This window comes from Mastomys coucha, unplaced genomic scaffold, assembly GCF_008632895.1.
Source record: "Mastomys coucha isolate ucsf_1 unplaced genomic scaffold, UCSF_Mcou_1 pScaffold23, whole genome shotgun sequence".
Lineage (NCBI taxonomy): Eukaryota > Metazoa > Chordata > Mammalia > Rodentia > Muridae > Mastomys > Mastomys coucha.
The window spans coordinates 35,327,704-35,346,087 of NW_022196906.1; the positions used below are offsets into that span (position 1 = coordinate 35,327,704).

Here is an 18,384-nt window from a genome sequence, read left to right on the forward strand (position 1 = left end):
CTTTCTGTTCTAAAATGATTTTAAGTTAAAGGCGGCTATATCTACATGCAGAGACTACACTTTATTCAGAAGCCATTTAATTAATACTACATGATGTGGGTGGATGGTCGCTGGTTAATACAAACTCATTTCTTCCTTTTCCAAGTAATGATAACAGTCCATGTGTAAAAATGTTTTGGGCTCCCTAGGAAACCATCTAGGTCTCAAGCCCGAGATCTTCTGTATGTGAACATCTGGTCTGGAGGACGGCACGGGCATCCTTTCTCTTTTTCCTCTCAGTGCTGGCATTAAGGGATCTTGGACTGAGCCACCCTGCTTCTCTTTTGTAAAGAGACAGTTTGAAATGTCTATATATATAAAAAAAAAAACCCGAAACTTCGTGAAGAAATGCAGGACAGGTTACAGTGTGAATGAAAGGCTGAGTTTAATTGTCACCACCCTGATAGGCCACTGTGTAATTCCCAGTGTGTGTCTGCAGCCTGTGCAATCCTTGCAGCAGCTTTAGACCAGGCTTTGTGAGCAAGGGCAATTTATCTGTGATATGGTAGTTACAGATATTAAAAAAAAAAAGTTTACTTGGCTTTAAAACAAAATATTGCTATTGCTAGAGATAAAACCCAGGGCCTTGAACATGCTAGCAAACAACCATTGAGCTACATCCATAGCAATATATATATATATATATATATATATATCATATATATGTATATATGTATACATATATTTGTATATATATGTGTATATATATGTATATATATACAGTGTGTATATACATACACATACATAGAAATTATTGAGCAGTCATTTGGGACTGATTCAAAGTCAAAATTAAATGAGTTTTGGGAATGGGGAGATCATAAGTCAGTCTCTCTGGCTTCTTCAAAGCTCTTTGGCCAGCCTCTCAAATGCTGGGATGGCAAGTGCATGCTGCCACCTCTGGCCGACACCAAACTTAAAACATGTAGACGTCTCACTTGGACAGTTCTTTTTCATTTCTCTCTGTGTGTTTTATGCACATGTATGCATGTTCAAATGCATGTTAGGGACATGTAATATGTGTGTGCATATGCATGTGCATGCAGGTGAATATCAGGATTCATTCTCTGTCCCTCTTTACCTCGGTCATGGATGCAGGTCTCTTAGGGAAACCTACAGTGGACAGATGTCACTAGTGTCACTAGACAGCTTTCCCCCATCTCTGTCACTCCACCTGGCATGCTTAAGTTGGTTCTGCAGATCCAAACTCTGGTCCACAGAGGTTCTCAGCAAGCACTTTAACTAGTCACCCATCTCTCCAGCCCAGGGGCATTTCTTAACTGTTTGTTTGTTCTAGTTCCTATATTTTTATGTATTGAAACATCATTTCATTTGGTCAAAACATTAACTCATGTTTTTTGTCTCTTGGAACCTAAAATTATAAATAGCTGTAATTTTTTTATTTATTTATTGTAACCTTAAAGTAAGTGTGTGTGTGTGTGTGTGTGTGTGTGTGTGTGTGTCTGCATATGAGTGCATGTGTCCACAGAGGCCAGAGTTAGAACCTCTCAAACTGGAGTTACATGTGAATGGTTGTAAGCCACCAGATGTGGGTGCTGGAAACCAAACAGGTTCTCTGCAAGAGTAGCCAGTACTATTAACCACTGAGCCGCATATGGAGCTTACGAACATTTTTTTTTTTTTAAAGAAAAGATGAAATAGTGCTTTCTGATCTTGTGGGGCTATATCTTATCCAGGATCAAACAGTAGATCACAGTCATTTCCACACAGAACACAGAATGTGGTTCTTCATTAAACCTTACCCATAATGCCCTGATACTGGCATAAAGAACCTACTAAAATGGCAGAGCATAGCCATGACTTAAAAACTAGTTTCCATGACTAATTGAAAACATTTTCTCTTTTCAAAACTATGTTTCTTTTGTTGAGATTGTCCAGTTCTGAGGCAACAGCATCTTTTATCTCATATTATACTGGTAAGATCTATTTTTTTCTTCCTCCAGTAGGGGAGATATATGTGGCTTAATGTCTATTCCTGGTTGTCAACTTGACTATATCTAGAATGAATTACAGTCCAGAATTAGAAGGCTCACTAGTGTTTCTAATCTGGAGGCTGGGAGATACAAGTTTCTGACTTGGATCTTGGCATGGAGATCTTGAGGCATAATGGCTATGAATCCCAGAAGATTAAGACAGAGAGGTCTCTGAGTTCAAGGTCATCTGAGATTAAAGGCATGGTGGCACACACCTTTAATCTGGGCCACACATTTTGCTGGAGACCTGCATAAGGACATTGGAAAAAGGAAGATTTGCCCTCTCTCTTCTTTGCCTGCTTGCCTGTGGGACTGAGCAACTGCTAGATCCTTGGATTTCTTTCCATTCACAGCTGCTGCTGACCATTGTTGGGAGTTGGACTACAGACTGTAAGTCATCAATAAATTCCCTTACTATGTAGAGACTACCTATAAGTTCTGTGACTCTAGAGAACCCCGACTTATACAGTGGCCTATCCCTTTGAACATATAGCAGGACTTCTACTATCAGGGGATAGGAAGCCTTTACAGATCCAAGTTCACATAATTTCACTTGTGATGTAGAGATCTTAGTTGTCAGAGAAGTACAAGGCATTTGCTCAAAGAAGAATTGCTGTCAGGGCCAACCATAGGGCCTCACTGTCTCTATAACTTGTGGGGATATAAATAGAAAAATCCTAGTGATTTGTCAACTCAGCAGAGGGGTGGCACTTAGAGGTGACGATCTGTGTTCAAGGAGTTGAGTTTAAAGATAAACAAATGTGCAAAATAAGGATGGTATCTAGAGATGGTGCTTTGGCACCTGTTGGTTTTTCATTCCCAATTGTTTCAGGATGAAGTCTAGTGGTACACAAGAATCCCTGTATACAGACTGCCTAGGCAACCTGTAGACCTTTGAGGGTTCTTTGAATATAATTATACTATCTTGACAGTTGGCTTGTTAAGTAGATTATAAAGTTCTCTAGCATGTAAGAGACAAAGTGTGACAATACATGGAATACATGCACATATATGATGTTTACACATTCATCCAGTATAAAATATTTACAATAGATACTTTATTAACTTATTTGGGGGGGTGGAGAATATGCATGCTACAGCACACATTTAAGGATCAGAGTACAAATCACAGGAGCTGGCTTTCTCCATCCATTGTGTTGATTCCTGGGATCAGGCTTGGTGGCAGGAGCTCTTACCCATTGAGCCATCTCACCAGCCTTTGTATGTACTTGTATATAAGAGAATCAGTGAAGATTTGCAGGGGTGGGGGAGGGTAGATTCTTCCTCTAGCTACTTCTCTGAGTGCAGATTTAGAAATGAGATGGTATGGAAATTAGCCACCCCAGAAGTGTTGAAAAGAAGTTTGTAGGATGGTGATAAGATGGTTCATTCTCAAATGAACACTCAATGCTTCACAGTGTTAGCAACATCGCAGGATCTTTCCCACTCTGACCTTGGGAGCCTCTAGTCCCGTTTACCTCAGCCTCTGACAAGAAAAGACTGAAATGGTACCCAACAGAACACCAGCATCACTAGCCACGGAAGCCAGGTTGTTTAAGCCTAAGCTAAGAAATTACATATCAGTGTATTCTATTTAGTTTGTTGAAGGAAATCCATTATTACTGTACAAAGTCATTTGGCAATGATAACCTAATCCATCTTTACACTCTTTTTTCCCTGGTATATACAAAGGGAAATTAGGTGTTCAGTGGAGTTTTGGCTTACCCACAATGAAGTCACACGTGGTGATGGGCTGGGTAGGTGGGACCTTATGTAATATTCTGGACACAGTGGTACACACCTGGAATCCCAGCACTTGGAAGTAAGAGACAAGAACACATTTGGGCTTGTGGCCCAGCTAGTCTAGCTAAATCCGAGTGTTCAGTGAGACATTGTGGCTCAAAAGAAAAATGATGGAGAGTTGTTAGCAGTGGTCAGTGTCTGCAACTGGTGTTACAAGGTTGCTGGTCTCTTACTCAAAGAATTGTAGTAAAGACACACACAGATTGCAAAGTAGCAAGGGAACTTAATTCCAAAGCAAAGTGATCATATAGGTCGGAATACTCTGTTGAGACTGACAAAAGTCTACCTGATAGGGAGAGAATGTCCAATTCATGACTCAACACAATACATTTTATTAGCATGTGTGTATACATGTTCCTGTGTGTCTATGGGGGTAGGAGTGCATGTGTGCATATCTGTGTGTGTGTAGGCTTCAGCATGGCTCTGCTGTTGTTGGGGCTTCTTTTTATGGAGTGCAAAGGACACAGATGTTTGTTGTTCAGGGACATAGTGTGAGTGATTATCTGTTTTGATAGACAGGTTTGGATTATATACATTTTTTGCTTATTGCGTATGCCCCTTCTCACAATGCATCTGACTTTAATCAGATGCATGCTCAATTATGCATAGGCATAAGGTGACAAATGGGGAATTCTCTTAAAAAAGTTGTCAGAGGGTAGAATTTGCCTTATTACATCTACTCCAAAATAGTTCAAACCAGGTTGGTTTGAACTCATTGCTCCTAATCTGAGATACAACTGGGAATGTCTGAATAGAAAATGTCCATTCCTGATGGTTGTTAAGGGAAGTAGAAACTTATTTCACCATTTTAGGGGAACATATCTGCAGGTTAATGCAAGTAGAGGCTCTAGGCTGTGGGGCAAATTGTTAGAAGAGGGGTGTGTATTCATAGTACATACAGGTGAGGGTCCTAGATTGTCAACTACATTGTTAGAGGAAGGGTGTGTTGTGTATACCTAACCAGGCAGACTCGTGTTGTTAAGCTGCTCCATGCCCTTACCTGCCCCTCAGTGATTAAGGAAGATTCCTGAAGCCATTCTGAAGCCTCCACACAGAGATATGTACACACACATTCCTACCGCATGGACACACAGGAACGTGTATACATACACACATGCTAATAAACTGTATTGTGCTGAGTCATGACTTGATATGAAGTCCATGCCTCCCAGGAGCTTCTTGGCTCAGTGTGCATTGTTTCTCAAAGTCCATTTGTTTCTGTAGTCTGGTTACAGTAATCAAAGACCCAAATTGCTCTTAAGATATGCATGCTCAGCTGAGGTGAGCTTAGAAAGGAGAAATAAGTTCTAGCTTTAGTATTCTGCTGCAGGGTAGGGAAATGACAGGCCACAGAATGAGCTGAAGTCCTCAGAACAACTAGAAGGAAGACATTGAGAACTTTCACTGAAAAGGAAAAATAAACACCTAAGGAGATATTTATACCCTTCACCACACACTTACAATATATTATATATTAGCATAGCACATGAGATCCTATGAAAATATACAATTTTGTGCATCAATTAAGTGAAATACTTAAATTAAGATGTGAAAAAAATCGATGTGCATTCCTAGTTATCTGGCACATAGTCAACCTCTATGCACTTAACACACAATAACTGGTTCTTAAGACTTCTTTTTCTCTCATGAGAAACTGATAAAGCAGGACAGAGGGATATCAGGGTGAGCCACACAGGAAACAGTACGACTTCTTAAAATGTTTTCTCTTTAGTACTGCTGTCCTGGGACAGATCCTATCCTTTCCTTGTGAGTAATTTTGGATTTTTCTACTTTTCTAATAGTGGCCTTCTGTTATGAAGATCAACTATTGCAATCCCTCAAAACTCTATCAATCTTTCCACTTAGTATCAGCTTTTATAAGAACAATATGATCAGGACAGAGTATTTTGCTCTTGTAGTATCAGCACTTGGGAGACTGAGGAAGAAAGATTGTTGTGAGTGAATACAAGGCCAGATTGGGCTAAGAATAAAACCTTGTCTTAGAAAGACAAATGACCCCTCCCCCCAACAACAAAGCAGATATGGACTACTGTCTTACATTTTTAATTTAATTTTTTTCTTTCAAGAGTCTTAAAATTACTGTACTGTAGCTAATCACACAAGCAAAGTCAGTAACAAAAAAAAAGTGGCTTGAGTACAGAACTGTAGTACAATCAATACTCTTGGGACCGTTACATAAAACCACAATTGTGAGGTGAAAGTAGCCTATGTCCCATGACTTTTACCTTAAATAAAAAGCATAGCATCATTATTTTCTGACTCCCAAGTATTTTTGTACTACAGGATCTTGGGAAATCTTCCTGGTTTGTCCATGTCTCTGTTATCATGCACTATGATGGCAACCAGACTTTCTCCCCCACCTCCTAGCTTATAGCTCTGTCACTGTTGAACTTACTCTTTTTGTTTAATTCAAGCTGATGCAATTTCCTAACATCTAGAAAACTTACTTCTCTGGCTGCTCATCAGCTAACTTACTGTTTTGGATGGTGACATCAAGGATGGTGGTATGATGAACAAAGCCATGTAAGGAAGCTTATGCTAACTCATTCAAACAATGTATAAAAAGAGCTTTTTCCAAAAACATCACAGGTAATTAATATCGTTCAAAATAAAACACCACAAAGTATATTGATAACTTTTATTTTAGTATTCATGGGATATTGAGTTTATTTGCATAAATTTATCTCCGTAGTAAACCTATTAAAGAGAGCTAAGCTTCCCCTGGCAGATGGTGGAAGGTTGAGGCTAGTGTGAGGAAAGAGAAATGACTTACCAGGGGAAGGGGGCTTGAGCAAATGGATATTCTCTTGAGCAAATGGGGTCTGTAACTGGCATGTGGTTTGGTGGGTGGAGGATGGTTTAGGGAAGGGGAGAAGGTGAAGAAGAGACATATGCAAGTAAAGATAAGTATTTGGACAATGGATAAAACAATCCTGTATTTTCTAACAGATTGTAACTATCAATGCATGGAAAGGTAGTGTACACTTTATGATGGATAAAGCAGTCCAGTGTTTTCTTTTCTTTTTATTGGTTATTTTATTTATTTACATTTCATATGTTGTCCCCCTTCCTGGTCTCCCCTCTGCAAACCCTGCATCCCATCTTCCCTCTCCTTTGCCTCTGTGAGGGTGCTCCTTCACCCATTCACCCACCCACCCACTCCTGCCTAACTGCTCTAGCATCCCCCTACACTGGGGCACGAAGCTCCACAGGACCGAGGGCCTCCTGCCAGTCTTGTGTTTGCTAACGGATTGTAACTATGAGTGCATGGGATGGTGGTGCACCCCTTCACTTTATACTTGTCAAAGCAGTGCTTTGACTTTTTCTCAATTTTATTCTATGTCCTTTTAGATACTTAAAAAATATGATTAAAAAAGATATTCTATGTCCTTTTAATGCTTAAAAAAAATTACTAGACAAAGTAACTATGATGTATGTCAATTTGGTGACTGTATCTAGGTAACTACTTAAAAAACCAGCTGTTCCAGGTCCATGACCTGAGAACTGCAAAAACAATGGCTCCACCTCTCCTCATGACTTGACTGAACTTGCTGAAATCCCAGGATGTACAGGAGACAGCCAAAAGCACAGGGAAATAGCCACTGAGAGAAATTCCTTCCTTTACAGACAACACATCTACAAGAGACTTTATCCTTTCCTAGGCAGACATAGGCTTATTCAGCCAATAAAAAATTGTTAATTGGTATTTGTTTGTTGAATACTTGTTCTTAGTGCAGATATAGAGAAGATAATGCCGAAAATATATGAGAATAATAAAAAATGCAATATATATACATCTTGTATATAGAATATGATATCCATTACTACATATAATATATTATCTACCATAACAAGTAAATATAATGCAATAAAAATATAAACTATATTATATAATATATATAATATATAATGTATATATATCATGCTCATGAAGTCTATAATCTGTAAAGAGATGACAATGAATTCAGTCCAGTTGTCACAGTAGCAGCCTGTAGACACTTCACAGGACTAGGAAGATGTCTGGAGGGGACAATCTAATCTGAATCTTGTATTTACTAACACTATGCTCATGCTTGGGACTCAAAGGAGTAAAAGACACTGTCTGTATTTGAAGATATTGTGGCCTAGTTTAGAAGGCATGCAGGACCTTAAACATACCACATATGGGGTTGGCATAGACAGTAGACCATAATAAAAACATGAAATCTTACCTAGGAGTCTGAAGGCTAAATCTTTATACTTTTGAGAGTCCAGCAAGTAGAACCATGCCATTTGGTATTAGTGCTAAACAGAAGTAGAACCTGGTGAGCAGAGTGGTGTGGAGACTTAAGAGAAGGCAGAGACAGATTCATCTGGAAGGGACTAGGAGTTAGTAAGTCTTCAAGGGAGGTAGCGTTGGCTATAAGTATTGAAGGTTATGTAGACCTTTCCCAGGCAAGGAGAAAGGGAGACATAAACAGGAAGGGATTCTGAGAGGACATAAAGACAAGATGTGAAGCATGGGCTTGTGAAAGTGTGTGGTGTGCTTAAGGGAAGGGGACCTCTTTCAGTTTGGTGGTAAATGGAAGGAATGGAGGCTTTGGAAAGTGACCTGGGTAGGAGAGCAGGCTGTAGAAGAAAAAGATTAAGAAGCAGTAATTGTTAAGGGTGGGCAACTTCTCATAACAAAATGAGAACTGTGTACAAAATATCCAAAGCTGTTTTCATCCTCTGGCTTTTGTCTTCTCCACCCAAACACCTGATATGATAGGAGGTGGTGAGGAAGTAAGCAGGGATATTTTGGAAAAGGTTGCTAATATGTCATTATTCCAAGTCTGATGTTACAACCATGTCATCAGGGATGCTTAAGTTATGTATGCTTGAGTGATGGTGGTGGTAAGGAAAGCTGGATCTGAGAGATGGGCAAGAATCAGCAAGCAGGATGGGTTGGAGGATGCTGTTGTGGAGAGGAAACATTAGAAATACTTAAACATTCAGTTGATGTGACCAAGATGAATCCAAGAAGAGAGTCAGGGCATCGGCATAAAATCCTGGGCTCTACTGGATAAGTGGTCTTGGATGGTAGATTGGCTGTACTCTAGAAAACTGGAGTTTTGAAGCACCCAAAAGCATAGATGTCCAAGTCAGTTGTGAAGCAGTACAGGTAAGTGTTCAGCAATGGCAGCAGAAACCCAGAGATAATGGACAATTGTGCTGGTGGAAACAGAGAAGTGTTCCTGGAAGGAAGAACTAGTTTTGCTTCTCACAGCACTAGGGGCATATTACCTCAGTCCCTCAAGATGAGGGAGGTAAAATGGAGATAAGTGGCAAAAAGGATCGAACACTTCAATAGGGCAGGACAATGATACAAGTGACTGAATAATAAAACTAAGTACCCTGCCATTTACCCCTTACAGCCAGAGTCATTATTACCCCAATTTGTAGACAAAATGGATTCTGAGAAGTTAAGTAAAAGTCTTAAGTGGTTCCAGCTAGTATACTAAAATATTACATAAATCCTATACTCAGAGTCTTCTTCTGATTGGTTAAGATAAAGTGTCCTTAAAGGTAGGATCTTCTCTTTCTCCAATTTAACTTGATTTTAAAATATTTTAACTTTTAAATTAATTATTTGTTATATTTATACCTATATATAATAACTGTTATTAACTGTTTATTATTAGTCTTCACTGTGCTTATTGATTGAATGTGGAGTTGTCGCATGGATGTTTTCATTCATGTGTTGCTTGGGTTATCAGGGTGCCATTTGTGCTACCATATGAATTTTAAGGTTGTTTTTTTTCTTGATTATTTTAGATATGTTCTGGCTCTTATGTATCTCCAAAGGAGTAGACTCTCAGAAATCTTGAGTTAAACTGAAATGATCAGTTCTGGTGTGCATCAACTTAGTGATTCCCCTCTAATGCTTAGAATTGAACACAGGAGAGTAATGTCAGATTCAAAAGCCCCTCTGAAGGTCCTCTGACCTAACCAGCTCACACTGTAGAGGACATAAAGAGGAAGAGGAAGAGACTGAAAGTCTTGCATTTAGTTAGAAGCATAGCTGGATCTCAGCTTCTCAACCACAACTGTTACAATGCATCATGGCATCTGAGAAATCCACATACATGAATATAAATCAGTCCTCCTGCCTCTGAGCTCCCTAGAATTAGATGGAACTACAAACCACAAATAGGCATTGGAGGAGTTTAATAGGCAAAAATTCCTGGAACTTTTTTTTAGTGACTAAGAGATGGCTGAGGGAGGAAGCCAATGCAAGAATTGATAAAGCAATTCATCCCGAAACAATCCCAACAAGTACTAAAAGGGTAACTTGTTAGTACAAAAGTACTAACAAGGCTAAGGGACATGGTGAATTTAATGTGGATGCCAATGGGGTGGGGATGGGGAGAATAACCTCTTTTACTCCTTATAGATGGGAGATATGGTCTTGTCCTCTTAGGACAGATAAGAGCAGTGGTTCTCAACCTAACACTGCGACCCTTTAATACAGTGCCTCATGGTGTGCTGACCCCAACCATAAAATTATTTCATTGCTACTTCATAACTGTGATTTTGCTACTGTTATGAATCATAGTGTAAATGTTATATAAGATATCTGATATGTGAGCCCTGTGGGGATTGCAAGCCACAGGCTGGTAACTGTTGGATAAGAAGAAATGGTATCCCAAGCTAGATAAACAGATGAGCTGTGAGACATAACAAGGGTCTGGAGATGAGGTGTAAACTCTTCTCACAAGGATTAGTCTGCTTTTCTCTGGCTACTTGCCCTCTTTCACCTGAGTTCCTGCCCAAAGCTAGTGAGCCTTTCTTACCAGTGAGTAAGGGGAGAGAAATCCTTGGGGGCTATCTCATGCTCTCATGGATGTTGGTTCTAAAGCTGGGAAGACCCTGGTATGGCACAGTAATGATTGTTAGGAATGAATGGCTATGTCACCACCACATGGAGCCAGATGTCTCATCCGGTTCCTTCAGCCTGAGCTGCTGGAGTCAGTGAAGCCTTACTATGCATGTACACCAGTCCGCCATGGGGAGTCTCATCTCAACAGGTTCTTGCTAACCTGTTCTATTTGGTTCAGTTTCACTTTGGCCTTCCATGTTGGGTTTGTTTGCATATTCTTGGAGATGACCACAGTTGCATTTTATCCACGGCATCCTATCTGCCCTTTCAACACTGGGAGTGCAAAGCAGGTTTTTGCATGTGCCAGGCAGATAAGCAGTCAACCACTGAGTTAACAGCTCCCTTCCCCCACTCTCCAGACTTCTCATGTATCTGCTTATCCTATACTGCTCACAGGTTGTATCAGGTTATATGTGTATGTATGTATGTATATATCTATAGCAGTCATTTAAAACACATATTATTTTTTCTTTAAACATTTTAACTTCTAAAATTAGCATATAAAGAAATTCATTTTCTTAGATGTGTGGTTCCATGATTTTAATTCCTGTTTGGAATCATTACTCAGAGCAGAACACTTTGCCATCCTAAATGTTTTCCCATATCATTGCTTTGTACTCACATTCCTCTGCCATGTCCTGTTTTTAGATCCTCAAGTTTGCTGAGAATAGTGTATTAGTGGAATTAGAAGAAGGTAGCACTTGTCGGGGATTGAGTGGATGGCATCTTCTACTCAATACAATGTCCTTTAGACTTGTCCATATTGCTGTGTCAGTAACTCTTTTCATTCTTATTAGAACAGATCCTTACTATGTCATCCGCATCAGTGTTGAACTAGATAGTGTTAATCCCCTGTCTCAGCATCTTCATAAGTTACCACATCCACATCCAGCTAGAACTTATTCCCTTTCATAGCTCGATAGTGTTCCGTTGTGTAAAAACACCACTCTTGGGCTTCCATTCATGGATTACAGGGCATTTTTATTCCTCCCAGCTTGGAGTGACTGGACATAAGATTGCAATCATATCCCTATGCTTATATTGGTGTGATTATAAGTTAGTTGTTTTACTCTAAAGTAAATGGCTATAAATGTATCTCTTAGTTTGGACCACTTTTCCCTTTTGTTCCACCTTTGGCCTCCTGCTATCAGACTAAGACCTTGCCTTTCCTCTTGGATGAGCAGGCCCCAGTGGACCTGCTCCTTTTCATATCTTCTATCCCACAGCCTTTCCTTTGCAAACGAGGAACTCCCAGAGCACAATTCGAGTGGAGCCCATTTTAATTCATCCAAATGTTCTCAGCTCAGAGTTTGTTGTGGCTTGGATTATTGCACCAGTAATGTAGTACCCTCCGCTGGCTGGTTCACAATGCTGGCTCCGTGCCTGTGCCTGTGATTTAAAAAGCAAAGCAAAACAAAACCCTATAGGTGAAATGGAAACAAGCAAAAGAAATGGGGTTGGGGAGAGGGGAAAGAAGGGGGAGTTGTGAGAACTCCCATAGAAATAACAGCCTGACAAGGACACTTCATTTATTTGATGCTACACATATAGATAAATGTTGCAATATTTTTATGGAACCTTACAATATTGTCTTCTCAATTGTAGGCAAAGATGGGCTGTCTGGAAAGCTGGACCCAGCCTGGAGCCTGCCACCCAGATTGCTATTTTGTGAAACCTTCTGCATACAAATGACTCAGATCCAAACATTCAAAAATGATCTCGGAGGGCCATCTGGTTCTCACTGGTTCTAAAAGCTTCATTCAGCCCAGGGTGTGGATCCGGTTCAAAAGATAGAAAGAGCTTTTCACAGAAAAAGGTCTAATGTGTTCCACTGACCAAGGCTGCAAGCTAGCTTTTAAAACCAGCCAGCCATGATGCTCTGAGGGCTGGTGGATGATGACTTTCATAGGTCAATGGAAGTCTGATAAATATTTAATTGATGATGTGGTTGTATAGTGGTTTGAGCACACACACACACACACACACACACACAGATGCAATTTTGTATCATCAGGAAACATGTGTTAATTTGTTTGGGTGTCTGAATCAGTCTATGATTTAGACTGAACCAGCATGTCAGGCAGGCCATGAGGTCTACCAGAGCCGTGTAATCTTTGCGATATGTCATTTTTAATTCGTGAAGACAATACAGTCAACCTTGCAGTGTGGATGCTGGTGTTGATAGCTTGCTGTTTACACACACTGGCTGCCTGCCTTCCTGGTCAAAGGAAGGTTTGTGTTCTCTGAAGCCAGGGGATAGGGAATGCTCCTTAGGGAGGCTCACAGCATGAACAGAAGTGAGAGCTTGTGTGATCTCAGCCTCAGCTTTGGGCCACACCCAAGTCTGGAGAGGAGGCATTGGAACAGCAAGTGAGGTGATACAGTAGCGGGTAGGATACTTGATTTACTTCTCATTTCTGTGGGTTTTCACTGAGTCATTTGACAGTAGTGTTCAGGGAGAAAAGTGTGCTTCCAAAAATGCAGTCACACCAACCGGAAATTACACATATTGTGGTCTTGAAAGTTTTTTGTGAGTGGCTTCTCATACTCTAGGATGCAGAGCTCAGGGATGTCTGGCACAGTGCTCAGCATAAAGAAGATATTCAAGTGAGTTTGTTAAATACTGGGGACAAAACCCAGCTTGTTAAGGGCACCGATGTGTGAGATGGCATAGGTGAATGTTGGGACCTTGGGGTAGTCATTGTACCCCTCCTCCAGGCAACTCAGCTTTCTCTGTTCATTCTTAGTGAATCCTGAAGTGGACTGACCTCATCTTTCCGAGGCTATGATGTTTCAGAACAGTTTCACTATTGCTGAACAACTGAGACCACCAGGAGCTCCTAAGTGCAAAGAGATTGATTGGTGAGTGCATTTCCAACAAGTTAACGTTTGTTTTCAAAACCAAACAACTTCAGTTGACCTTGTTCGCCATGGCTCTTCTAGGAGACAAGAACCCTTTCTGCAACCAGAGGCAAAAGTCAATGATGGATAGTATGCTCATCTGTCCTAACGTGTTTATTCTATATGAAAAGGCATTTAAAATGACTTCTTTAAGTGATAGAATTTAACATTCTTGGTTTTGCAAGCTCTTGACCAGTGGTTCTCAACCTTCCTAATAATGAGACCCTTTAATACAGTTCCTCATGTTGTGGTGACCCCCAACCACAAAATTATTTTTGTTACTACTTCATAACTGTAATTTTGCTACTGATATAAATCGTAATGTTAATATTTTTGGGGAACGAGGTTTGCCAAAGGGGTTGCAACCCATATGTTGAAACTCACTGCTCTAGAAATAGCCTTGATGTTCAGAGAAGACTTACAGGCACTTGGTTGGCATTCTTCAGCATGGCTTCCCTTTTTGTGTGTGCAATAAGGCATAATTTCACAATAGTGTGTGTATGTATGTACGTACGTATGTACGTATGTACGTATGTATTTATGTATGTATGTATGTATGTATGTATGTTGTATGTCTTTTTATGTGTTTGTGTATTCATGGAAGCCAGAGGTTCACAAGAGGCCAGAGGTTCACATCAGATGTATTCCTCAATTACTTTTTGCCTTGTTCTTTGATATGCAGGGAGTGAGCTACTTGTCTCTGCCTGCCCCACCACTGCTGGGCTTACAAACACGGTCATGGTACTTGTCTCTTAGGTGAGTGTGGAGGGTTTGAGCTTAGGTCCTTGTGGTGATGAAGGAAGCACCTTATTTTCTGAGTTCTCTTGAAATCCATACTGAATCTTGAGATTTCTTTGTTGAGAGGGTTTTCCTGCGTCTCTTGGATGAATCCTTACAGTACCAGCTGGTCACTGCAGACCTATGTTGGCTTATGTTGAGGTTACTGACGATGACAATTCTAATCTGTGTGTTTATTAATGCAAAAGTTACCATCTTGTCCATTTTGAAGTGAAAGTATAGTCATGTTAAGTCATCCATGTCATTGGGCTACTGTCATTACTAGCCATCCATCAAGCCATTCCCATCTGTAAAGTTGACTCATATCTATTAAACAATAAATCCTTCCTTCTCTCTCTTTTCCCAGACTTCAAATCCTCCCTTTAACTCTCCATTCCTATGCGTTTGAACTGCCTTATATACCTCATATAAGTGGATCACTTGTCTGTTGATTGGTTTATTATTACACAGAATAATTTCTTTCAGATCTATGATGCCATAATACATGGCACACTTATTTTCATTTTTTAAAGGTTGAACAATATTTTATTTTGTTTACATACCATGTCTCAAATCTCAACTCATCTGCCCATGGATGTGTGGTTTCTTTCTCTTCTTTCATTGACTTAAAATAACTCTGTTATGAATTCCCAATTTCAGATCTTTTGGATAAATGATCAGAAATGGTATTGAGGGATTAAACAGTTCTCGTATTTTTAATTTGTGGAAATTCCACCCATGTTCTACATAGTAGCTGTACCATTTCCCACTCATTAAATATTCCAATTCTATGTAATTCTTATCAATGTTTCTTACATACCAACACTTTTGCTGTTTTGTTTTGTTTTTAATGGAGATACCCCAATGGGGTAGAGTAGGATCACATTGTTTATTTCATCTCTTTCCTTCTAACCTTTTCTTTCCTTCAGTCCTTCCTTGCTTCCTTCCCTCTCTCCCTCCCTGCCTCTCTCCCTTCTTCCCTTTCTCTTCTCAGTACTGGTGACTGAATTTAGGACTTCACACACACACTAAGGAAGCACTCCACTACTGAGATCCAGCCCAAGCCCTCTATTTTGCCTTTTCTTTTGAGATGGTCTCACTAGCTAACCCAGCCAGGCCTTCAACTTGTGATCCTCCTGCCTCGGTCTTTCCAAGTATTAGGGATTGCAAAGCTTCTACCAGCAGACATGGACAATCTGCATTTCATTAGTGTTCCATTATGTTAAATATCATTTCAGGCATGTGTCAGTCTTTTGTCATCTTTAGAGAACTATCATGTTCCATGTCTGTCTTGGAATTAGCTTGTTTGTAGATGAACATGACAATCCCTTCTGTATTTCAGGTCTCTTATGAGATACATGGTTTGAAAATACCTATTTTTCCATCCAGCAAATTGTCTTTCCCATTTTATTATGCTTATCCTGTTATATAAGTTTTCAAGTAGTCTAGTTAATTTAATGTTTCCTGGGTAGTCAGTCTGAGCTTTTGGAGTTATATGTAAGACACTATTCCAAATGCATTACCTAGAAGTTTTCCCTTGTCTAAAAGTCTGATTGTTTTAGGTCTTCTATATATTCTTTGGCACCCTGTTTTCTTCTCCCAACCCAGATCCAGACAATGAACTTTCTGAGCTTAGAGACTGCAAATGAACTTTACAGTCCTAGCACTGAGACATACCCTCAGCAAATTATAACAGAATAGGACTCCTTTACAAACTAGTATGAGGATAAGTCAAATGATAATTTCCCATCTTCACAATAATAACAATAGTTTCATGAACTTTGACCACCGTTGGGGACCCCAACGAACTCTCTGAATTTAAAGGATAACTTTTGTATGTCATTTATTTACTTCTCTCAGAGATGCTTCAGTAGGCTGTTTGGGCATTTGTGATGATCCCTCTGCTGTTGTTACACTTGGCTCAGAGTCCATCACAGGACCCATGCACTTGGGCCTGTGGTCATGACAATGCCTGTTAAGGAAGACTCTTTCTTTCATATGCACAACTGCCTAAAACCCTGCCTGATCACTAGAGAAGGGAAGTATTGAGTGGAGTGTTCGCCACATCAGTCTCATTGCCTTGGGGAAGCTATTCACTTCTTTGAATCTCTCTTCACCTTCTGTATAAAGTGAGAGGGGAAGATTTGAATATGTACTTCCTTCCACTTCCAAGATCACAGAAACTTAGAGGCTGGGGATAGGTCAAGTTTAAGAAGAAAATTCAACCAGCCCTGGGAAGAACCAAATCTAGGAGTCAACACGATTTGGCTTCTCAAAGGAACCTTCCTACTCCCAGGAAGGATGGAGAGCAACATGGAGAGAAGTCTATGACTTGGCATTCTGAATTACATCTTTTCTCCCCCGGTAAGGGCTGGTGGAGGTCGAAAGCAGAATACAATTACCGTTGTACTTACTGTTACTATTAAATTGGGGACATTGAACTTTCAGCCACTCTAGAGCAAATTGTCTTATACATGGACATAGTACAGTTGAAAACAAGAGAACTCACTCCCATTATAGTTTCTGTCTTGAGTGTCTTCCAAAGGCCTGTGTGCTGACAGCCTGTGGTCCTATTGGGAGGAGATAGAGCCTTTAGGAGATAGGGTCAAGTTAGGTCACTGGAGCTATGTCCTTGGTGGAGACATCGAGACTGTGCTCTTTGGTAGGGATGATATGAGTAAGTATCTTCTGTCACAGGGTTCTGCCATGATGCACTTTGAAGCAACAGACCCAAAAAACAGAACTGATGCTTGTAAACTCATGAGCCAAAATAAATATTTACCCTTAGAAGTTGATTGTGTCAAGCATTTTGGCATGGTGATGGAAGCTTGGCTAATACAGTTACAGTGTTAGCTAAGACCACAGGTACTAGCTCATGCTCAAATCCTATGTCCACCACGTATCCTTGGTGATTTTCAATCATATTTAAAAGGCAACTAAAGTTATCATCTCCCATATAGATCTGCTATCTGTGGGATGGATTCCTTCCACCATGGCAATCACTGTGGCCTTCTGAGGTGGCAATTATGCCATTTTTATGGTGCCAAGTGCATAGCAATAATGAGCAAGTAAGTCATCAGGGAAAGGACAGGATTTAATACTCTATTTTACATCTGTTTTTATGTAACAGGTAAACATTTCTTATGCAATGTATTCTATATTTCTTTTTTATTAGATATTTTCTTTATTTACATTTCAAATGTTCTCTCCTTTCCTGGTTTCCCCTCTGGAAAACCTCCTATTCCCTCCCCCCTCTCCCTGCCCATCAACCCACCCTCTTCTACTTCCTGGCCCTGGCATTCCCCTACACTGGGCATAGAGCCTTCACAGGACAAAGAGCCTCTCCTCCCGTTTATTCTCTGCTACATAAGCAGCTGGAGCCATGAGTCCCACCATGTGTACTCTTTAGTTGGTGATTTAGTTCCTGGGAGCTCTGGGGGTACTGTTTAGTTCATATTCTTGTTTTTCTTATGTGGCTGCAAACCTCTTAAGCTCATTGGGTCCTTTCTCTAGCTCCTTCATTGGGAACCCTGTGCTCAGTCCAATGGATGGCTGTGAGCCTCCATGTCTGTATTAGTTGGGCACTGGCAGAGCCTCTCAGGAGACAGCTATATCAGGCTCCTGTCAGCCAGCACTTGCTGGCATCCACAATAGTGTCTGGGTTTGGTGATTGTATATGCAAAGGATTCCCAGGTGGAGCAGTCTCTGGATTGTCCTTCCTTCAGTCTCTGCTCCATACTTTGTCTCTGCAACTCCTTCCACTGATATTTGTTCCCCCTTCTAAGAAGGATCAAAGAATTCACACATTGATCTTCCTTCTTCTTGAGTTTCTTGTGGTTTGTGGATTGTATCTTGGGTATTCCAAACTTCTGGGCTAATATCTACTTATCAGTGAGTGCATACTATGTGTGTTCTTTTGTGATTGGGTTACCTCATTCAGGATGATATTCT

The 18,384-nt window shown here is 40.3% G+C and overlaps 1 long non-coding RNA gene across 1 annotated transcript in view; it reads left to right on the forward strand.

Moving 5' to 3' along the window:
* LOC116073885 overlaps nt 1–18,384 on the forward strand; it is a 98,827-nt gene that overhangs the window by 71,585 nt on the left and 8,858 nt on the right. The window contains exon 2 of the long non-coding RNA XR_004111957.1: nt 13,503–13,617. This is a non-coding gene — a long non-coding RNA (uncharacterized LOC116073885). The remainder of the gene's footprint in view (nt 1–13,502; nt 13,618–18,384) is intronic.